Source organism: Nicotiana tabacum, chromosome 13 (assembly GCF_000715075.1).
Source record: "Nicotiana tabacum cultivar K326 chromosome 13, ASM71507v2, whole genome shotgun sequence".
Classification (NCBI taxonomy): Eukaryota; Viridiplantae; Streptophyta; class Magnoliopsida; order Solanales; family Solanaceae; genus Nicotiana; species Nicotiana tabacum.
The window spans coordinates 9520282-9545060 of NC_134092.1; the positions used below are offsets into that span (position 1 = coordinate 9520282).

The 24779-nt window shown below is 38.0% G+C and overlaps 1 non-coding gene across 1 annotated transcript; it reads left to right on the forward strand.

Moving 5' to 3' along the window:
• The first annotated feature begins 13263 nt into the window (after nt 1-13263).
• On the forward strand, nt 13264-13370 carry LOC142168463 (small nucleolar RNA R71). The gene has a single exon (XR_012698321.1). It is a non-coding gene; the product is annotated as a small nucleolar RNA R71 (small nucleolar RNA).
• Nucleotides 13371-24779: the final 11409 nt, after the last annotated feature.

Below are 24779 nucleotides of genomic sequence, written 5' to 3' on the forward strand. Positions count from 1 at the left end.
GGAAGCTTATATCTCGCAATTCATACGGAATCAGAACATTTGCAAAACATGAAAGCTGTAGTCGTTTGCTTATAGTTTCCAGAAAGTTAAACCATTCATTATTTGGATATTTGTACAGAAAGTTATGATGGATTGAATGAAGGCTGGTAGAGCAGTTTCGCCAGAAATTTCTGATGCGTGGAGCTTACTTTGGAAGCTTATATCTCGCAATTCATAAGGAATCAGAACATTTTCAAAACATGAAAGTTGTAGTCGTTGGATTATAGTTTCCAGAAAGTTAAACCATTTATCATTTGGACATTTGTACATGATGTTATGATCAATTGAAAAAAGGCTGGTAGAGCAGTTTCTGATGGACTTTTAGTGACGAAAAATGGACTTTTAGTGACAGAAAATGGACTTTTAGTGACGGAAAATGGACTTTTAGTGACGGATTGGCAGAAACTTAAGGACCAAAAATGGTCATTTCATTCATTTCGTTTTGAATTTTTGGAGCACGGTTCTTGAGCGATTTTCACGGGAAAATATTGGGGTAAGTGTTCCTTATCCTATATTGATTATATTTCATGATTCTATACTCATTTACATCATGAATCCGTGAATTTATGGAAGAAAAATCAAGATTTTGGCAAAATCTTCCAAAAACGAAAATTTAAGATTTGGAGGTCGAGTTGTTATCGGATTTTGGTAAAATTGGTATGGGTGGACTCGTAATTGAATGGGTTGTCGGATTTTATAAGTTTCGCCGGATTTCGAGATGTGGGCCCCACGGGCAAATTTTGAGCTAATTTCGGATTTTAATGAAAATGTAATATTTTCTTATGAAATTGATTACTATAATTTTTGTTGACTGTATCGAATTAATTATGACTAGATACGAGTCGATCGGAGTCAGAAAATCGAGGAAAAAGCATAATACTTGATTAAATTGGAGCAAGTCGAGGTAAGTGACTTGTCTAACCTTGTGTGGGGGAAATTTCCCCTAGAATTGGTATTGATGTGATTATTGAAATGTGTTGAAAGTTGTGTGCACGAGGTGACAAGTGTGTACACGGGCCATATTATGAAAGATTATATTTTTGAATTGTGTAGATCACTGTTGCGCATTTATTAAATTATTTTATCTTGTTATATTCTTCACCATTGATCTAAGATATATACTTCAAATTTGTTTGATCTTTTCTTACTAATTGTTTTACCTGTTTAGTTGAAACTTGGTTTCTTTTATTCTGTGCATTATTTGAAGGTTAATTTTCTTTAAATTAAATATTATTAATATGAAGTATTTGACATTTTAAAACTTGATATTGAAGCAATGTAGTAAAGATTTTGAAATATTATTTTCCTAAATTATTTACTCCTGAATATTTTTATACTCATTGTGAGGGAGCCGTGAGCTCTTTATTGTGGAAGAATATTATTGTTGAATTATTTTGACATGAGCCGTGAGCTCTTTATTGTGGAAAAATATTATTGTTGAATTATTTTGACATGAGCCGTGAGCTCTTTATTGTGGAAAAATATTATTGATGAATTATTTTGACATGAGCCGTGAGCTCTTTATTGTGGCAAACTATTATTGATGATTTATTTTGGCATGAGCCGTGAGCTCTTTATTGTGAAAAAATATTGTTGTTGAATTATTTTGGCAAGTTAAATTATTTGAGCACTTGAGGTGCAAATTATGATATATTATGATATTGATACGCATGCGGTGGTATAAGGTCTGGGTGTTGAAACGCATGCGATGAGATATGGGTGGCTTGATACGCATGGCTAGTAGGGGTGACTACTAGAAGTCATGCGGTGTGATAAGGGTGGCTAAAACGCGGGATGCTATTTCGGAAAAAAATGATTTTTTAAAAATAAATTGTGAAGGCTCCCGCGGTGATATAAGGAATTGAGATATTGTGAAATTATTTATAACTTGGGACTACGAGGCGGTACCTCGGTAGTGCCCTTGTTGATATTGATTTATCGCCATAGTTGCTTTTGATTAATTGTTGTGATTTTCATAAAGTTGAAGGAAATTCTTTTTTGATTCCACGAGATATTATTTGCAATTATTTGATGTCATTAAATGTGACATACTATTTGATTCATTTCCAATGTTATTTTATTTTACTACATTGATAAACATTTTACTATGCCATTATTATATTCCAGTAGGGCCTTACCTGACCTCGTCACTACTCTACCGAGGTTAGGCTTGGCACTTATTGGGTACCGCTGTGGTGTACTCATACTACGCTTCTGCACATCTTTTTGTGCAGATCCAGGTATATTTTACCAGCCTAGACATCAGTGAGTTACCTGCGCACGGAGACTTCGAGGTATATCTGCCAGCGTTCGCAGACTCCGGAGTCCCCTTCTATCATTTTATGTTGCTTCCTTATATTTTATTTAGACCTTGACATATAGAGACATTGAGAATAAATTCTTAGAAGCTTGTGACTTATTTCTACCGGGTTTTGGGAGTTGAAATTATTTGAATTGTAGTTTATTAATTTCAGATATTTATTATTATTCCGCATTGATAGGCTTACCTAGTCTTAGAGACTAGGTGCCATCACGACATCCTATGGAGGGAATTTGGGGTCGTGACAAGTTGGTATCAGAGCACTAGGTTCATAGGTGTTATGAGTCACAAGCAGGTTTAGTAGAGTCTTGTGGATCAGTACAGAGACGTCTGTACTTATCTTCGGGAGGCTATGGAACTGTTAGAAAAATATTCACTTCTTTGATTCCTTATCGTGCGGCATTGATTTAGCTTGAAACATATATCTCATATTCCTTTGTATCCACTCGTGTATGACATTGCGCACTCAATATCAATTATGTGTCGACGGTTCGTGATGCCGCAGATGGACTACGAGGGAGCCAGAGATGCTCAAATATTTCCTTAACGTGTGGTTCCGACTGAAGATGTGGGCGTATTGAGAGATCACCTAGTGAATCATGTGCGGGGTGCAACGAACATTGGCGTCTGGTTGATTTATACGAGCTGTGAAGGCTATTATTGTGGATCATCGGACGTTGTGACCTATGACTTCACGCCATCCACTATCAATGGGTGGATTGCGGGGTCATGTATTATATCAGTTTTGGGCCTGAAATGTATATATGTGTACTGAAAGGTTCCCTAAAATTTACACATGTTTAAGGCCTGAGATTTCGTAGAGGATAAGGTTGGGACTTGCGGTATGTCCGCCTCCTTAATAATCCTATACTTCAATACCAAAGGAGTTATAGAAACAACTCTAAATTTATAGAAGGTCTACTCAGCGTGGATGTCACTGTTGCGAATTTTGGAGTGCTTCGGAGTAAGTACACTTGTTGACGAGAGTCTGGACTATGTGGTTCGTGATAAGATTTGTCTGTATGGAGATCTACTTTCGTGATCATTGTGTATAAATAGGGGTAAGGGTTACCCCAAAGAAGAATCGAAGAGTTTGTTAAGAAATTGGTCAGCTCAACAGTGTTGAGTCAGCATAACAAAAGAAGAAATTTGCCTTGGGAGAGATAATTCTCCACCAGTGTTCGTGGCAAGCCTATGAAGAGGGCAGACCAGCCAATACAACACCGCCCACTTGGCTCAGTTCTCAGAAATGCTTTTGAAAGAGTTTGTTTTCTGGACTCTCCGTAATGCGTAGCGCATAGGGTTTGAATGGTTGCGTCATGTCACCATTGACAATGTCAGAATATGCCATCAAGTTCAATAAGTTAGCCCGTCATACTCCTACTTTGCTTCCTACACCCAGAGGGCGAGTTCGTAGACTCATTAAAGAACTCAATTATGATCATAAAATTTTGTACGACTCGGGAGCTACAAGCTGATACTTCATTGCTGCTAATTGTACAAATTACCAAGATATTAGAATGTGTTCAGGGTGAGGAAAAAGGAAACTAAGGAGACCAAGACATCTGGAGGTTCTGGGGGATTCAGTGGATTCTACTATGCAAGTACAAATCATTATGACAGGGGCTCGGACAGTCGGCCAGCCCAGTCCGCACATCGGATTACTCGGGGTGCTCCAGTAAGTTCTTTTAATGCACCACCGACATGAGTTTCTACAATGGTTATTCCAGTTATCTGCACAGATTCAATATGAGCAGCCTAACCCGTAAAAGGGTTGTTATGAATACGGTGATACTAGGCACATCATGAGAAAATTGTCCCAAACTTGGGAGAGATATATTTCATCAAAGCACTCAGGCTACGTGCCCCATTGAAGTTACTACACCACCCATACGACCAGTTAGGGGTGAAGGACAGATGGGTAGAAGGTGTCCTAGAGATGGATATCCAGCCATTGATATATTTATTTTACGGTATGGCGGAGGTTGCTACATCATATGGTGTCATTACAGGTACGACCTCGATTTAACATAAAGGAATAATTTCCTTAAGTTTATTCGGTTCTCAATATCGAAACGAGTCTTCCTATTGTGCTCCACTTATGAGTGAGCTTCATAATTCTATAATTTACTTATGTGTTTACCCCTGTTGGGAGATTTTATGGAGATAACTACGCCTATCATTTCGTGTTGGTCACTAATAAGAGCTGCGAGGCTAAATGTGGCTTTCTGTTACTCATTTCGGTAAATTTTGATGTAAATTCTGAATAATTAATTGCAAATTATGAATTACATGCCCTACCGGTGTGGGGTTCATTATGTGTTGTGATTTGGTGTAACTGAAATTATTTAAAAGGAGAAAATAGAAATTTTCAATTGGCACGATGTGCATATTACTTGTGATTCAGAACTGAGGATGAGATCCTCACATTTTTATATAAATTGATATGTTTAAACCGGGCTACGAGCTGCGGTGGAAGTTATATAAGGACGAGATCCTTGTGAGAAAAAATTCTTGTGTTTAAGTTCTCCCTTGTGAAATTAAATTTGTACTATAGTACTAATAGGGAGTCATGCCTGTTAGGCTTATTTGAAAATTCTTATATGAAATTCTCTGTGCATAGTTGTCAAATTCATGTTGTAATTATTAATTTTTAACCTACGAGGTAGGTGCCCACCTAGGTGGCGTTAAATGTGACTCGTTAATTCGGGTAAATAATTATGAAGTCTTCATGCCTCGCATCTAGTTATCAGTATTGTGAAGGTTTGCAACGAGATTTTTGTTAACATGAGATTAAATGATGATTCTGTAATTGATTATGAACAACTATTAAAACCAAATTGATCCAAGAGGGTGCCCCATTTATAGGGTCAGACGAGTGTGAGTTAAGCTTTCAGAAGCTCAATATCACTTTGACTCCGACACAAGCGTTGGTATTACTTACATGTTCAAGGTCTTATACTGTGTATTGTGACGCGTCGCGTATTGGTCTCGGCGCGATGTTGATGCAAGACGGTAGGGTGATTGCCTACGCGTCTAGATAATTAAAGGTACATAAAAAATAAAAAAATAAAAAAATTTGGTCCACGACCTTGAGTTAGCAGCTATTGTTCGTGCCTTGAAGAATTTGGCTCCATTATTTGTACGGTGTCCATTGTGAGGTCTACACCGATCACCGAAATCTACAATATCTGTTTAAACAGAAGGATCTTAATTTGCGGCAGCGAAGATGGTTGGAGTTACTTAAGGATTATTATATCACTATTCTCTATCATCTTGGGAAGGCCAATGTAGTGGCCGATGCCTTGAGTCATAAGGCGGAGAGTTTGGGCAGCTTAGCATATTTACCGGTAGCAGAGAGGCCTTTAGCCTTGGATGTTCAGGCCTTGGCCAACCAGTTTGTTAGACTGGATGTTTTCGAGTCGAGCCGAGTTTTGCTTGTGTGGTTTCTCAGTCTTCTCTTTATGACCGTATCATGGAACGTCAGTATGATGACTCCCATCTGCTTGTCTTTAAGGATACAGTTCAGCACGACGATGCCAAGGAAGTCACAATTGGAGATGAAGATGTATTACAGATGCAGGGCAGGCTATGTGTGCCTAATATAGATGGTTTTCGTGAATTGATTCTCCAAGAGGCTCACAGTTTGCGGTACTCCATACATTCGGGTGCTGCGAAGATGTAGCAGGACTTGAGGCAACATTATTGGTGGAGGAAAATGAAGAAAAACATAGTGGAGTATGTAGCTCGGTGTCTAAATTATCAACAAGTGAAATATGAGCATCAACGACCTAGTGGATTGCTTCAGAAGTTAGTGATTCCAGAATGGAAATAGGAGAGGATCACTATGGATTTCGTTGTTGGGCTCTCACGGACTCAGAGGAAGTTCAATGCAGCTTGGGTGATTATGGATAGATTGACCAAGTCAGCTCATTGCAATCCTATGATGACTACCTACTCTTTCGAGCAGTTGGCTCGAATCTATATTCGCGAGATTGTCAGATTTCACGGCATACCGGTATCTATCATCTCTGACCGGGGTATGCAGTTTACATCATGGTTCTGGAGGGCAGTACAACATGAGTTGGGTACTCGGGTAGAGTTGAGTACAACATTTCACCCTCAGACAGACGGGCAGTGCGAACGCACTATTCAGATACTGGAGGATATGCTTCGTGCGTGTGTGATAGATTTTGGGGGTGCTTGGGATCAGTTCTTACCACTTGCGTAGCTTGCTTACAACAACAGTTGTCAGTCAAGAATTCAGATGACTCCGTATGAGGCCTTGTATGGTAGGTGGTGCCAGTCCCCAGTGGGTTGGTTTGTACCGGATGAGGCTAGGCTATTGGGTACAGACTTGGTTCAGGATGCCTTGGAAAAGGTTAAGTTGATTCAGGATTGACTTCGTACAGCCCAATCTAGACAGAAGAGTTATGCGAATCGGAAGGTTCGTGATGTTGCATTCATGGTTGGTGAGCAGGTATTGCTCCGGGTTTCGCCAATGAAGGGTGTGATGAGGTTCGGGAAGAAGGGCAATTTGAGCCCTAGGTATATTGGGCCTTTTGAGATTCTTGAGAGAGTTGGAGAGGTGGCTTACAAACTTTCACTACCACCTAGTCTCTTTGCCGGTCATCCGGTATTCCATGTTTCCATGCTTCGAAAATATCACGGCGATCCGTCTCATGTGCTAGACTTCAGTTCGGTTCAGTTGGACAAGAATCTATCTTATGCTGAGGAACCAATGGCTATTTTGGATAGGCATGTTCGAAAGCTGAGGTCAAAGAACATTGCTTCCGTGAAGGTTCAGTGGAGGGATCATCCGGTCGAGGAGGCGACTTGGGAGACCGAGCATGATATGCGCAGCTGTTATCCACACTTATTCACCAGCTTAGGTACTTTTTCTAACTCCGTTCGAGGACGAACGTTTGTTTTAGAGGTGGAGAATGTGATGACCCAAAATGTCATCTTTAAATTTAATGATTAATTATGTGATCTAAGCACTATTTACCATTACTCGACTTGCGTATTTTTCGGAAAGTTTTCAGGTGAAAAATAAATTAAAATGTGAATTAGAGCTTTAAAACTCAACTAAGTTGACTTTGGTCAACATTTTGAGCAAACAGACTCGGATCAGTGTTTTGATAGTTTTGGTAGGTCTGTATCGTGATTTGGGACTTAGGCGTATGCCCGGAATCAAATTCCGAGGTCCCTAGCCCGAGATATGGAATTTTGATGAAAAATTAAAAGTTTAAGTTCAAATAGTGATCGAATGTCAAATTATGTGCAAACGACCCCGGAATAGAATTTTGATGATTCCAACAGCTCCGTATGGTGATTTTGGACTTAGGAGCGTGATCAAAATTTTATTTGGAAGTCCGTAGTGGAATTAGGCTTGAAATACCGAAAGTTGAATTTTTGGGAAGTTTGACCGAGGGGTTGACTTTTTGATATCGGGGTCGAAATCCGATTCTGAAAATTTTCATAGCTCATTTATGTCATTTATGACTTGTGTACAAAATTTGAAGTCATTCCGAATTGATTTGATGTGTTTCGACACAAGATATAGAATTTGAAAGTTCAAAGTTCATTGATTTTGATTTGAGGTGCGATTCGTCGTTTTGATGTTGTTTGAAGCCTCGACTAAGTTCGTATGGTATTTTGGGACATGTTGGAATAATTGGTTAAGGTCCCGAGGGTCTCGGGTGGATTTCGGAAGGTAAACGGAATGGATTTCGGACAAAGAGTGCTGGAAATTTCTGTTGCAGAAATTTCGTGCGTGGAGCCAACTTTGGAAGCTTATATCTCGCAATTCATAAGGAATCAGAACATTTTCAAAATAAAAGTTGTAGTCGTTTGATTATAGTTTCCAGAAAGTTAAACCATTCATTATTTGGACATTTGTACAGAAAGTTATGATGGATTGAATGAAGGCTGGTAGAGCAGTTTCGCCAGAAATTTCACTAGAAATTTCTGATGCGTGGAGCCGACTTTGGAAGCTTATATCTCGCAATTCATAAGGAATCAGAACATTTTCAAAACATAAAAGTTGTAGTCGTTGGATGATAGTTTCCAAAAAGTTAAACCATTTATCATTTGGACATTTGTACATGAAGTTATGATCAATTGAAGGAAGGCTGGTAGAGCAGTTTCTGGCGGACTTTTAGTGACGAAAAATGGACTTTTAGTGACGGAAAATGGATTTTTAGTGACGGATTGACAGAAACTTAAGGACCAAAAATGGTCATTTCGTTTTGGATTTTTGGAGCACGGTTCTTAGGGCGATTTTCACGGGAAAATATTAGGGTAAGTGTTCCTTATCCTATATTGATTATATTTCATGATTCCATACTCATTTACATCATGAATCCGTGAATTTATGGAAGAAAAATCAAGATTTTTGCAAAATCTTCCAAAAATGAAAATTTAAGATTTGGAGGTCGAGTTGTTATCGGATTTTGGTAAAATTGATATGGTTGGACTCGAAATTGAATGGGTTGTCGGATTTTATAAGTTTCGCCGGATTCCAAGATGTGGGCCCCACGGGCAAATTTTGAGCTAATTTCGGATTTTAATGAAAATGTAATATTTTCTTATGAAATTGATTACTATAATTTTTGTTGACTGTATCGAATTAATTATGACTAGATACGAATCGATCGGAGTCGGAAAATAGAGGAAAAAGCATAATACTTAGTTAAATTGGAGCAAGTCGAGGTAAGTGACTTGTCTAACCTTGTGTGGGAGAAATTTTCCCTAGGATTGGTATTGATGTGATTATTGAAATGTGTTGAAAGTCGTGTGTACGAGGTGACGAGTGTATACACGGGCTAAATTGCGAAAGATTATATTTTTAAATTGTGTAGATCACTGTTGCGCATTTATTAAATTATTTTATCTTGTTATATTCTTCATCATTGATCTGAGATATATACTTCAAATTTGTTTGATCTTTTCTTACTAATTGTTTTACCTGTTTAGTTAAAACTTGGTTTCTTTTATTCTGTGCATTATTTGAAGGTTGATTTTCTTTAAATTAAATATTATTAATATGAAGTATTTGACATTTTAAAACTTGATATTGAAGCAACGTAGTAAAGATTTTGAAATATTATTTTTCTAAATTATTTACTCCTGAATATTTTTATACTCATTGTGAGGGAGCCGTGAGCTCTTTATTGTGGAAGAATATTATTGTTGAATTATTTTGACATGAGCCGTGAGCTCTTTATTCTGAAAGAATATTATTGTTGAATTATTTTGACATGAGCCGTGAGCTCTTTATTGTGGAAAAATATTATTGATGAATTATTTTGACATGAGCCGTGAGCTCTTTATTGTGGCAAACTATTATTGATGATTTATTTTGGCATGAGCCGTGAGCTCTTTATTGTAGAAAAATATTGTTGTTGAATTATTTTGGCAAGTTAAATTATTTGAGCACTTGAGGTGCAAATTATGATATATTATGATATTGATACGCATGCGGTGGTATAAGGTCTGGGTGTTGAAACGCATGAGGTGAGATAAGGGTGGCTTGATACGCATGGCTAGTAGGGGTGACTACTAGAAGTCATGCGGTGTGATAAGGGTGGCTAAAACGCGGGATGCTATTTCGGAAAAAAATATTTTTTTAAAAATAAATTGTGAAGGCTCCCGCGGTAATATAAGGAAATGAGATATTGTGAAATTATTTATAACTTGGGACTACGAGGTGGTATCTCGGTAGTGCCCTTGTTGATATTGATTTATGGCCATAGTTGCTTTCGATTAATTGTTGTGATTTTCATAAAGTTGAAGGAAATTCTGTTTAGATTCCACGAGATATTATTTGTAATTATTTGGTGTCATTAAATGTGACATACTATTTGATTCATTTCCAATGTCATTTTATTTTACTACATTAATAAACATTTTACCATGCTATTATTATATTCCAGTAGGGCCTTACCTGACCTCGTCACTACTCTACCGAGGTTAGGCTTGGCACTTACTGGGTACCGCTGTGGTGTACTCATACTACGCTTCTGCACATCTTTTTGTGCAGATCCAGGTACATTTTACCTGCCTAGACGTCAGTGAGTTACCTGCGCACGGAGACTTCGAGGTATATCTGCCAGCATCCGCAGACTCCGGAGTCCCCTTCTATCATTTTATGTTGCTTCCTTATATTTTATTTAGACCTTGACATATAGAGACATTGGGAATAAATTCTTAAAAGCCTGTGACTTATTTCTACCGGGTTTTGGGAGTTGAAATTGTTTGAATTGTAGTTTATTTATTTCAGATATTTATTATTATTTCGCATTGATAGGCTTACCCAGTCTTAGAGACTAGGTGCCATCACGACATCCTACGGAGGGAATTTGAGGTCGTGACAACACCTCTATACACTTTCCGTTTAAATCGGAGAATATAGACATCATACACCTCTAAAAAGTGGCAGGTGCATTACACAACCCAAACGACATCCTCCTGTAAGCAAAAATACCTGACGGGCAAGTGAATATGGTCTTCTCAATATCTTCTAGGGCAATGGATATCTGATTGTAGCCTGAGTACCCATCCAAGAAGCAGTAGCATCCATGTCCAGCCACTTTCTTGAGCATTTGATCAATAAAAAGGAGTGGAAAGTGGTCTTTCCTTATTGCATCATTCAGCCTTCTATAATCAATGCACATTCTTCACCCAGTGACTGTTCTTGTGGGGATCAACTCATTGTCTTCATTTTCACCACTGTCATGCTTCCCTTAGGTACAACTTGCACTGGACTAATCCACTGGCTATCAGAGATAGGGAAAATTACTCCCGCATCTAGCAATTTGATGATCTCCTTGAGCACTACCTCCAAATTTTTGTTCAACTTGCGTTGGGGCTGCACCACTGGCTTGCTATTTTTTTCCAACTGAATTTTGTGCATACAAATGGCTGGACTGATTCCTTGAATATCAGTTATGCCCCAACCAATTGCCTTTTTATGCTTTTTCAGCAGCTCCACCAGCTTTTGCTCCTGTGTACCTGTCAAATCGGCAGAAATAATCATAGAAAAATTATTAGTTTCAAGAAAAGCATATTTCAAGTGAGTGGGTAAGACTTTCAATTCCATATTAGGCTTAGAATCCTCCTCTTTTAGTTCCTCCTCATCAACAACTTGATCCGCAGTTTCAAGAGCTTCAGCCTCTTTCTTTATTTCAGGATCTTCATCCTCCACTGTGCTAGACTGAGTAATACATCTCTCTATAGTATTCCCTACAAGCTTGTCTAACTTGTATTTTTCAGCCAATTTCCCAACGATATCAAGATTGAAACACGAGTAGGCGGACGCCTCATCACTCGGGTATTTTATCATCCTCTTCATCTGAAATACCACTTTTTCATTTCCCACTCTGAGCATAAGTTTCCCTTCATAGATATCAAGGATAGCTCTACATGTACATAAAAATGGCCTCCCCAGAATTAAAGGCACCTCGTTGTTCACCTCTATATTCACCACAATAAAGTCTACAAAGAACACAAACTTGTCCACCTGCACTAGAATATCTTCAATTATTCCCTCAGGTAGAATGGTGGTTTGGTCAGCCAGTTTTAAGGATACTGGTATTGATTTGATCACTCCAAGCTCACCTTCTAGTTTCCTGAATACAAATAGAAACATTAGATTTATAGAACGCCCCAGAATCACAGAGGGCCTTGTCGAACTTTTCACTCCCCAACGAGCATGGTATGGTGAAGCTTTCTAGGTCCCCACACTTTTGGGGAATTTTGTTTTGCAATATGGCACTGCAGTAGGCATTTAGCTTGACCACTGTTATTTTCTCTAATTTTCTCTTGCTAGACAGAATTTCCTTCAAGAACTTTGCATAAGCAGGCATCTGAGTGAGTACCTCTGTGAAGGGAATGTTCACATAAAGTTGCTTGAGCATTTCCAAGAATCACCCAAAATATTTGTCAAATTTCTCCCGCTTCATCTTTTGAGAGAATGGTAGATATGGCATGTGTCTACTTTCTTTAATATCCTTTTGTACCCCACTACTCTGGTCTTTTTTCTCTTCACTCTTTTTCTCTGCTGGCGTCTTAGTCTGCTTGTTAACCATCTCAGGTCTAGCCTTCACCACTGGGTCAGTCAATGCTTTACCACTTCTCAGAGATACAACTTTGATTGTTTCGGTCAATGGCTCTTTTTAGTGTCAGAGAGAAGTGTCCCATGAGCCCTCTCTGACAACAAATTTGCAATATGTCCCATTTGTCTTTCTAAATTCCGGATAGTCGTGCCCTGAGTCTCGAATTTTTCGTCTATTTTATTGATAAATGCCTTCATGAGATCTTCCATATTTGACTGATTTGGTTGTGGTGGCTGGTATTGATGACTCTGCTGGTTCTGAAAACCTGGTGGTCTTTGACCCTGGTGGTCCTTGACTCTGGGGTCTGAGATTATTTGAGTTCAAACTCCTATTAGGTGAACTCTACGAAAAACTTGGATGTCTTTGACCCATAGCATTATAGTTATTCATGCCTTGGTAATTTCCTCTATTAAAGTTTCCCACTACATTGACTTCCTCAGCTGATGCTTGACACTCATGTGTAGGGTGTCCCAATCCACAAAAGTCAGATGTTTCTTGCGGCTCACTCTGTACCTTGGCCAATATCAACTTTCTTATCTCCTTGTCCATGTTGTCTAGCTGGGCTTGCATGGATGTGTTAGAGTTCACCTGGTGAACCCCAATTGATTTTCTCCTATCATTACTTTCAGTCGGTCACTGATTCGCATCCTTATATAATTCATCAAGGATTAAGACAACCTCCTCCGGCGTTTTCTTCATTAGTGGTCCTCCACATGCAGTATTTAGAGTTCGTCGCGAAGACGGTGCAGCCCATCCCAGAAATCCTGGAGTTGCATCCACAAATCAATTCCATTGTGCTGACACTTTCTGACTATCTCCTTGAATCTCTCCCATGCTTCGAAAACCGTTTATGTATCCTTCTGGCAAAAATTGTGGATTTCTCTTCTGAACTTCCTTGTTTTTGCAGCTGAGAAGTACTTGTCAATAAACTTCTTGGTCATATCTTCCCATGTCCTAATCGAACCTGTGGATAAGTTACAAAGCCATTGCTTAACATCATCTTTCAATGAGAAGGGGAATGCCCTTAAGTAGACTACATCCTTTGATACTCCATTATATTGGAAGGTGTTCATGATTTCTTCAAATCCATAAAGTGAGTATTAGAATCTTCGTTCGCATTCCCTCTGAAAATGGAGTTGTTTTGGATAGTTTGAAGTAAGCCTTGCTTCAATTCGAAGTTGTTTGCTGCTATGGGTGGAGGTCTGACACTTGACAATCCTTGATTATAGACTGGCCTAGCATAGTCATCCAATGTCTTCCAGGCCTGGGTGCTGCATTCTCAAACTGGTCTTCAACCAAAGGTCGGTTTAGATTGAATCTTCGACCCCCTTCATCGTTGACGGTCTCATCAGCAATTCCCCGTGCAGCTTCTAGTTGTGCTGCCTCTCTTGCAGCTAAGTCTACTCCATCATTCTCTTCGTTTGCCATGGTATCTTGAGTCAAAGTTTGACACAAGAATTTTTCTGTTACGTCTCTTTCTTTTCTCAGTTGTCGCGGGTGTTTCTCCAACTCTGGTTCGTAGAGTATCTCTTCCTTTGAAGACGATCGAGTCATACACCAGAGAAATCAAACCTGTATCTTGCACCCAAGTAAGAATCGTGAATAACTAAAGTAAAACTGGTTTCTGAATTAGTATTAAAAACTACTTAAAACATTATTGATTTCCAATCCCCGGCAACGACGCCAAAATTTGACGAGCGCAAAACACAACACAAAATTATTGCTCGCTAGTCAAAGATAGTATAGTTTAATTATCGTCTCCATATGGACTGGATCTAAATAGTGTTCGAAGAATCTTCAGTTGATTACTATCCAGGAAAATTAATACTTGATTTGATGACTATTGCTACGATTACTACTAAAAATTAAGCAAGTGACAATTGATCACAAAAGACAACAGATGAGCAACGAAGAAATATCAATGAGAGAAATAAAGGTATTTGACTATATATGTGCAAGATAATTGACTCGGGATCCAATTCTTGAGTTAATTCACTTTATGATACTGTTTATTCTCACAAATTCAACAGATAATCAGATTGCACTTGAAGTTAATGTTCCTCTTTCGATTAAACGTTAATTTCAGTAACTAATCCAATTGAAGCAAGGTAAACAATTGCAACAATAAAATGGTGGTTATGATCTAAAGGGTAATTTCTCACGAATATTTTCCTATTTTCTAGTTCGATTAACAATTCAAGAAGCTCTTTCGATTACCTTTGTGAATCACGAATTTAAACTAGAGCATAAGATGTAAAGCAATTTAATATAATGCTCCTTTTTCGATTAAGCAAAATAAGAACTAACTTTACAATACGAATTAAAACTCCATCAATTCATTCTAAACAATTATCAAGAATCAAATCCCTAATCAAGTTATCAAAATACCGTATTTGTCATCACCCTAATAAAAATTACTCCATAACAATGGAGTAATACATCTCAAATAAGTTTAAGAACAAAGAAAACATCAAAGCTACTGATTTCGATACAAACTCCCGTATTGCACCGATTGCAGGTTGTATATTTGATGAATTCTTGAATCTTATTGCCTTTGTTGGTTTTTCAATCTTTCGTAGGTCAAAAGTCCCTTCAAAATCATATTTTTGGTGTATTTATACTATGTAGAAATAAGTCCGGACGAAACTACCTTTTCCTAGCCGAACTTGGAGATTACTCTGCCAAATTTGCACAACCGCGCCGCACCATGCGGTGCGCTAGTGAGGATTTCCATATAGCTCGCATTTTTCTTGTCAGGCCATATTTGCACTGCCACGCCGCGCCCCATGCGACGCGGTAGTGGCTTTCAATAATCACCATTGGTGGTGGCAATGGATTAAAAAATAGTTATCCACCCATATTATCCACTAAAAAATGAGTTGGATTATGAATTTTTTAAAAATAGGTCACATATGGATAAGATCCATATTATCTACTTAAAAAATGGATAACCAATGAGTTTAACTTTTACATTTGCAAAGACTCAAATTGGGATTCCTAAAGTTTGGAAGACTGAGAATTCTCCCAAAAGTGATCAAATTGAAGAAGTTATTGATAATATAAATATCTATATTATCAACCGGTTGACTCATTTTCTATCCATATTAAATATGGATCGAGTCAGATATTTATTCGTTTTTATATTACTCATTTTGACCCATCCATATCCGACCCGACCCGCCCGTTTGCCACCCCTCCACCATTAACACTTCTTTTCAGTTTTCTCTTACGAATCACTGAACAATAGCAAGATTGTAATTTGGGATACTTGGACTTGCTAAACTTGGGACTTCTAATGCTCCTCACTGTAGTCAAAAGCCAGTAGACAAGTAAAAATAAGCTAACCAACTTATTTTCAGAGGAGAAGATCATTCTCAGCCTCGTCTTAAGAATGTAAATAAAAAATTTAAAATAAAGATTGTTTTCAAGTCATTGCTCTATTCTATTATGGAGTATGGACTCCCATATTATTTAACTGAGTATATTTCCATCTTAAGCTATTCTAACGTGAGATTTTGGTCACTAGAATTAATAGAACCCAAAATCTTAAGCAATGACAAAGTAGGCTTGATATTTAGCTTAGAGTACATATATTTATATGTATATCGCATCAAGTTTCACTCGTGTTTCGTGGATTTCGGATGTAAAATGTGTCGATTTAAAATAATTCAGAGTGTTTTTATGTGTAGGAATCATCCGGAAGCAATTGGAGGCGAAATGTGCGAGATTAGAGCCAAAACGGACGAAAAGGAAAAATTTGGATTTTCAGCGCCACATGCAGCGCTCCTGCCGCTCCACGCCACCTGTGGCGCCCTTGGCAGAAAGTTTCATAAGCCAGCGCCAGGGCCAGCGTGGGGCGCTGGGCTGGACGCTGGTGACGTGATTTTATCCAAGTTTGTCCGGAACAAGATTATTTCGACCCTAGACCTAATCAACGCGTATAAAAGCAATACTAAGCTTATATTTAGAGGGGAGACGCCACTTTGAAAAAAAGATACACACGAGAAATATTCGGGAGAAGGGATATCTCAGATTTCTTCATCTTTTCTTAGTATTTTCAATTATCCAACACTTATGAATTTGTCTGATACTATCATGAGTGGCTAAAACCCATAGTTCTGGGGTTGTGGTTTAGCCATGAATATTGTTGTTTAGCGTTGATTTAACCTTGAATATTGTTGTTTAGTGTTGAATATTGTTGGGGCAGTGCTTATTTTTTGCTGCACCACCTGCCAACCAAAATATTCAATAGAAACAGAAATGTAACCACAATAAAACACAAATTAACAACAATAAAACTTTATAAACTATCCAAACATCCAAATTATCCCATCAAATATCAAAACTATCCAACCAAACTTCATAATCATCCAATTAAAACTACGCAAAATGCAACCAAACTTCAAAATGTAATATTCAAAAGTCAACATCCAACTAAACAATAATCAAACCAAACTTAAAAACACTCATCTTCTTCATCATTTATATTGTTTTCATCACTAATTTTATCATCTTCATAAATGTGATTTTTTGGCAGAGAGAGGGGGCAGGCCGATTAAGTGGTTTACTTGAGCCTTGAGGGACTCGATATCATTCCTAAGTGCGGTCCTAAACTTCTCTTCCTGGATTCTTTTTTTCTCGTTCATTCGCATAGTTCCTAGAAAGTTATTGAATTGTTCGCCGCATCTCCTCAAACTCCTCACTTTGCACGCGGTTGCGGATGTCCCAATACCTTGTAATCCACAAAAGAGAAGTGAAAAAAATACACAAAAAGTTAGAACCTGTAATATGATATGTTAATTTACATTCAACAAATGTATTATTGCATCTGATTGAGTATTTGCATACGGTGCTCTAAAATAGTAAAAGTTCATTTTGCCACAGTTAAATAGATAATTTTATTGAATAAGTTATAATATAAGTCAAATTCCATTAGAAACAACCATAGTGAGAAACATTACAAATTCAAATCCATACCAAATTAAACAAAGCTATTATGAAGTATGATAGCTAATACGATGACCAAGTAGCTAGGATAGTAAAAATTGTATATATTCATTATAAGATTTAGCTCCACCATTTATTCTAAATAGAATAGAGTACAATGGCAAAGAAATTGATGGGTTATAAAAACCTGAGCTTAACTAAGAACAGGAAAATTGTACATGGTTGAACATGATAAGTTTTACGGCAGAGAAACTTTCAACTTGTCCAGAGCATATGTTGTAGATAAAGTTACAAACTATCACAAGCTAATGATATCAGTGTAATTTTCAATGAATTAGCTAATTAATTATTAATATTAATTAACGATGTCACTAATATATTTCTACTTACTTTAGTTTTCAATTTAAGATAACTAAATAATCACTAAAATTTTTTACGTATACCATTAATAAACTTCTACTTAGTCTATAATTAACAATGTATAGGCTAGTGAATCATTAACATTACTTAATGATATATCGGTAGTACGTACACTTCTACTTAGTAAGAAGTGTAATTATCAATATCTATAAGCTAATTGTAACTATTACACTTCTGCCTAATAAATTATTAATATTAATTAACGATATTGCTGATATAGTTTTACTTACTTTAGTTGTCAATTTTAGATAATTAAACAATCACCAACATTTGTCACGTATACCATTAATAAACTTCTACCTAGTGTGTAATTATCAATGTATAGGCTAGTGAATCACTAACATTACTTAAGGATATATTCTTAGTACGCTTCTACTTAGTGTAATTATCAATCTATAAGCTAATTATAACTATTATATTTCTACTTAGTGTAATTATCAATCTATAGGCTAATCAATTATTAATATTACTTAACGATGCCACTAATAAACCTCTACTTACTTTAATTATCGATTTAAAGATAAACAATCACTAACATTTCTCACAAATAGCAATTATACACCCCCATTTAGTGTATAATTATCAATGTATAGGCTAATCAATCACTAACGTTACTTATATAAGGATGTCACTAGTTCACTAATATTTAGTGCTATTATCAATGTATATAGGCTAACCTATCACCAACATTACTTACAAATATATTATTAATACACTTATACTTTGTGTAGTCATCAATCTACAAGCTAAATACAACTAATACACTTTTACTTAGTATATTATCAATGTGTATGATAATCAATTATTAATGTTACTTAAGGACACCATTAATACACTTCTATTTACAGTAATTACCAATTTATAAGATAAACCATCACTAATATTTCTTACAGAAATGACTAATACACTTCTTCTTAGTGTGTAATTATTAATGTATAGGTTAATCAATGTAGCTAAGGATACTACAAATTCACTTTTACTTTATATAATTGTGATGACCCAAAATGTCATCTTTAAAGTTAATAATTAATTATGTGTTCTAAGATCTTAAAAAGTACTATCTATCATTACTCGACTTGCGTGCGCAGTCCGTAAAATTTTTCAAAAAGTTTTTATGTGAAAAATGGATTAAAATATGAATTAGATCTTTAAAACTCAATTGAGTTGATTTTGGTTAATATTTTGAGCAAACGGACTCGGATCAGTGTTTTGACAGTTTCGGTAGGTCCGTATCGTGATTTGGGACTTGGGCGTATGCCCAGAATCAAATTCTGAGGTCCCTAGCATGATATATAGAACTTTGTTGAAAAATTAAAGGTTTTTAAAAGCTTAAGTCAAATAGTGACCGGATGTCGAATTATGTGCAAACGATCTCGAAATAGAATTTTAATGATTCCAACAGCTCTGTATGGTGATTTTGGACTTAGGAGCGTGATCGAAATTTTAATTGGAAGTCCATAGTGAAATTAAGCTTGAATTGGAGCATGATTCGTGATTTTAGCGTTGTTTTATGTGATTTGAGGTTTCAAATAAGTTCGTATGATATTTTAGGACTTGTTGGTATATTTGGTTGAGGTCCTGAGGGCCTCGGGTGAGTTTCGAATGGTTAACGGACCAAGAGTTGGATTTAAAAAAGATGCTACAATTTTCTTCTGTTGTAACTGCAGAAATCGACGGCAGGAGTCAAAGCCAGGGACGAGGCTCAGGATCGAAGGCCCAGCTCGAGGGCCATGATCGAAGGCAAGATCGAAGGCCCAGCTCGAGGGCCATGATCGAAGGCAGGATCGAAGCTATGATCGAAGGCAGAGTCGAAGGCATGATCGAATGCCCAGCTCGGGGGCCACGATCGAAGACAAGGCTCGAGGGTTAGGGATCGAGGCCCAGGATCGAGGCCAAGATCGAGGTCCATAAAGATCGAAGCCATGAACGATACCTGGGATCGATGGCTGCCTCGACAGTTTATAAAACGGGGGATTTCGTCCCCAGTTGCCATTTTTGATGAACTTGAGCTTGAACAGAAGTGATTTTTGGTAGATTTTCAAGGAGAAACATTTGGGTAAGTGATTCTAACTCGGATTTGGTCAATATATACGAATATATCATTGTTTTCACCATTTAATTAGTGTATTGAGATGAAAATTTGGAAAAAGTTTAGAAATCTCATAAAAATAAATTTTTGAGATTTCAGAGTCGGATTTGAGTGAAACTATTATGGTTGGACTCGTAATTGAATGGGTTATCGGATTTTATAAGTTTCGCCGGATTCTGAGAGGTGGGCCCCACGGGCAATTTTTAGCTAATTTCGAATTTTATTGAAAAATATAGTATTTTCTTATGAAATTGATTCCTATAATTTTGTTGACTGTATCGAATTAATTATGACTAGATACGAGTCAATCGGATTCGAAAAATCGAGGAAAAGACATACTACTTGGTTAAATTGGAGCAAGTCGAGGTAAATGACTTGTCTAACCTTGTGTGGGGAAATTTCTCCTAGGATTGGTATTAATTGTAATGTAATGAAAGTCGTGTACACGAGGTGATGAATGTGTATACGGACTAAATGTGAAGTATTATGTTTTTAAATTGTGTAGATCACTGTTGCATATTAATTAAATTATTAAATCTTGTTATATTCTCCATCATAGATTTGATTTATATACTTTAAATTTGCTTGACCTTTTTCCGCTGATTGTTTTATCTGTTTAGTTGGAACTTTGTTCCTTTTATTCTGTGCATTAATTGAAATTAATTTTCTTTAAGTTAAAAATTATTAATATAAAGTATTTGACATTTTTAAATTTGATATTGAAGTAACGTATTAAAGACTTTGAAATATTATTTTGCTGAATATTTTTGTAAGATTTTTGTACTCATTGTGATGGATCCGTGAGCTCTTTATTGTGAAAAAATATTATTGTTAAATTATTTTGGCAAGTTAAATTATTTGAGCACTTGAGGTGCAAATTGTGATATATATTGTGATATTGATACGCATACGGTGGTATAAGGTCTGGGTATTGAGGTATAAGGTCTGGGTATTGAAACGCATGCGGTGAGATAAGGGTGGCTTGATACGCATGGCTAGTAGGGGGAACTACTAGAAGTCATGCGGTGTGATAAGGATGGCTAAAACGCGAGATGCTATTTCGGAAAATATATTTTCTTTAAAATAAATTGTGAAGGCTCCCGCAGTGAGATAAGAAAATGAGATATTATGAATTTATTTATGATTCGGGACTACGAAGCGGTACCTCGGGAGTGCTCTTGTTGATATTGATTTATGGCCGCAGTTTCCTTTGATTATTTGTTGTGATTTTCTTAAAGTTGAAAGAAAATTCTGTTTTGATTCCCCGAGATATTATTTGCCATTGTTTTTGTGTAATTAAATGGTGACATGCTATTTTATTCATTTTCATTGTCATTTATTTTATTATATTGTAAAATATTTTACCATGCCATTTATTATTATTTTCCAGTAGGGCCTGACATGTCCTCGTCACTACTCTACCGAGGTTAGGCTTGGCACTTACTGGGTACCGCTATGGTGTACTCATACTACGCTTCTGCACATCTTTTTGTGCAGATCCAGGTACTTCTTACCAGCCCGGACATCAGTGAGTACCTGTGTACGGAGACTTCGAGGTATATCTGCCAGCATCCGCAGACTCTGGAGTCCCCTTCTATCTTACTATATTGTTTTTCTTATTTGCTTTAGACTCAAATGTATAGAGACATAGAGAATAAATTCTTATAAGCTTATGACTTATTTCTACCGGGTTTTGGGAGTTGTAATTATTTGAATCGTAGTTTATTTATTTCAGATATTTATGATTATTCCGCATTGATAGAATTACCTAGTCTTAGAGATTAGGTGCCATCATGACCTCCTACGGAGGGAATTTGGGGTCGTGACAAGTTGGTATCAGAGCTCTAGGTTCATAGGTGTTATGAGTCACAAGCAGGTTTAATAATCTTGCGGATCAGTACAGAGACGTCTGTACTTATCTTCGAGAGGCTATGGAACTGTTAGGAAATATTCGCTTCTTTGATTCTTTATCGTGCGTATTTGTTGACTTCAAAATTTTAAACCATTATCTTTCTATTCTCTCATAGATGTTGAGGAAACGCACAATTGGATCCGATGATCAGACACCCGCGCCCCCTGTTGGAGCCGCAAGAGGCTGGGGTCAAGGCATAGGTCGAGCCAGAGGTAGAGGAAGACCACGTGGTGCAGCCAGAGCACCTGCACGAGCTGCTGCACCAGAGCCACCAGTAGCTCCAGTTAGAGAGAAGGTATCTAAGACGCCTGTTACTACTCCTACACTTCAGGAGACTCTTGCCCAGCTTTTGAGCATGTTTGGCACTCTAGCTCAGGCAGGGTTAAATCCACTTGCTTCTGCCACATCTCAGGCTGGGGGAGGAGCACAGACTCCCGCCGCCCGTACTCCAAAGCCACGGGCCCAAGTTGACCATGCCCCAGAGGTTATACTAGTGTAGCCAGTTGTCCCAGTTCGTCCTGAGATTAGGACAACAGTTTTAGAGGGGGAGCAGCTCAGGCTCGAGAGGTATAAGAAGTACCACCCTCCCACTTTAAACGATTTAGCTTCGGAGGATGCTCAAGGTTTTCTGGAGGAATGTCACCGTATCCTTCGTACTATGACTCAATTTTCAGATATGTTCTTAAGGGAGTATGTTCCTCAGAGTCTTAGAAATACATGGCGCGCAGAGTTTGAGCGGCTGCGCCAGGGTTCTATGACCGTGTCATAGTATGCGGTCTGATTCAATGATTTGGCTAGGCATGCACCAGCCTTAGTTTCTACTGTTCGAGAGCGGGTTCGCAGATTTATTAAGGGTCTCCACCCTAGTAGTATCAGATACAGTATGGTCCGAGAGTTAGAGATAGATATCACATACCAACAGGTGGTGTCAATTGCTAAGAGATTGGAAGGTATGCGAACTCGGGAGAGAGAAGCTAAGAGACCCCGGGATTCTGGCACATATAATAATTCTTGTGCCCCAGTTGCAGCCTGTCATGGTAGAGGTTATGTGAGCCATCCTATTCATTCAGCACTTCCAGCTTCTAGTGGTGTTCCGGCTACTCCCAGACCTCAGGTTCCATATTATGCACCGCCAGTGTCTACTGTACCTCCTGTAGAGGGTGCTTTCAGCGGACAGTCTAGTCGATCAGGCCCGAGCCATTCCCAGCAGCCACGTCCTCCGAGGGATTGTTTTGAGTGTGGTGACACTCGTCATATTATGAGAGATTGCCCCAGATTTAGGAGGGGTGCACCTCCACAGATTTCTCGGGCACCACCTATTCCACAGGGCCCTTAGGCTTCTCAGGCCATGATTACTACACCAGTTATCACTCCACCTGCACAGCCACCTAGAGGTAGATGTCGAACAGGTAGAGGTCGCCCTAGAGGGGGAGGCCAGGCCAGATATTATGCCCTTCCTGCTAGGACAGATGCCGTTGCATACAATTCTATTATCAAAGGTATTATTCTGGTCTGTCATAGAGGTGCATCAGTCTTATTTGATCCAAGCTCCACTTATTCTTATGTGTCATCTTATTTTGCCCCGTATTTGGGCGTATCACGTGATTCCTTGAGTTCTTCTGTTTATGTATCTACACCCGTGGGTGAATCTATTATTGTGGACTGCGTGTATCAGTCATGTTTAATTATTATTAGTGGTTTTTGAGACCAGAGCTAATTTATTATTGCTTAGTATGGTAGATTTCGATATTATTTTGGGCATGGACTGGTTATCTCCCTATCATGCCATTCTTGATTGTTACGCCAAGGCGGTGATATTGGCTATGCCAGGTCTACCACAGCTAAAGTAGAGAAGTACCTCAGATCATGTTCCTAGCAGGGTTGTTTCATTTCTTAAAGCTCAACGAATAGTTGAGAAGGGGTGTGATGCATATCTGGCCTATGTGAGAGATGTTAGTATTGATACTCCTACCGTGGAGTCAGTTCCTATAGTAAGGGATTTTCCTGATGTATTTCCAGCGAACCTCCCGGATATGTCACCCGACAGGGATATTGATTTTGGTATTGATCTGTTATCGGGCACTCAGCCCATTTCCATTCCACCATATCGTATGGCCCCAACAGAGTTGAAAGAATTAAAAGAACAATTACAGGAATTGCTGGATAAGGGCTTCATTCAGCCTAGTGTATCGCCTTGGGGTGCTCCTGTCTTATTTGTAAAGAAAAAGGATGATTCTATGCAGATGTGTATTGATTACCGCCAGCTGAACAAGGTTATAGTGAAGAACAGGTATCCATTGCCACGTATTGATGACCTATTTGATTAGCTTCAGGGTACCAGAGTGTTCTCTAAGATCGACTTGCATTCAGGCTATCATCAGTTGAAGATTCGGGAGCCAGATATCCCGAAGACTGCTTTCAGGACTCGGTACGGTCATTACGAGTTCCTTGTGATGTCTTTTGGGCTGACCAACGCCCCAGCAATATTTATGCACTTAATGAATAGTGTATTTCAGCCCTATCTTGATTCTTTCGTCATTGTGTTTATTGACGACATTCTAGTGTATTCCCGGAGTCGGGAAGATCATGAACAACACCTGAGGACTGTGCTTCAGACTTTGAGAGAAAAGAAGTTATATGCAAAATTTTCAAAGTGTGAATTCTAGCTTGATTCAGTGGGATTTTTGGGCCATATATGTCACGACCCAAAACTAACCCCTGTCGTGATGGTGCCTATCGTGGAACTAGGCAAGCCGACTCATTTCCAAAACAAACGATATTTTCATTTCAAAGATAATTTCAAGGTTATTTAACATAAAACCTCCATTTAAAGAGTTCAAATCAAAGAAAAACAGAAGTGCGGAAAAGAAAATCCCGACATCAGGGTGTCACTAGTCATGAGCATATACTATAATCTGTCTAACAATATGAAGG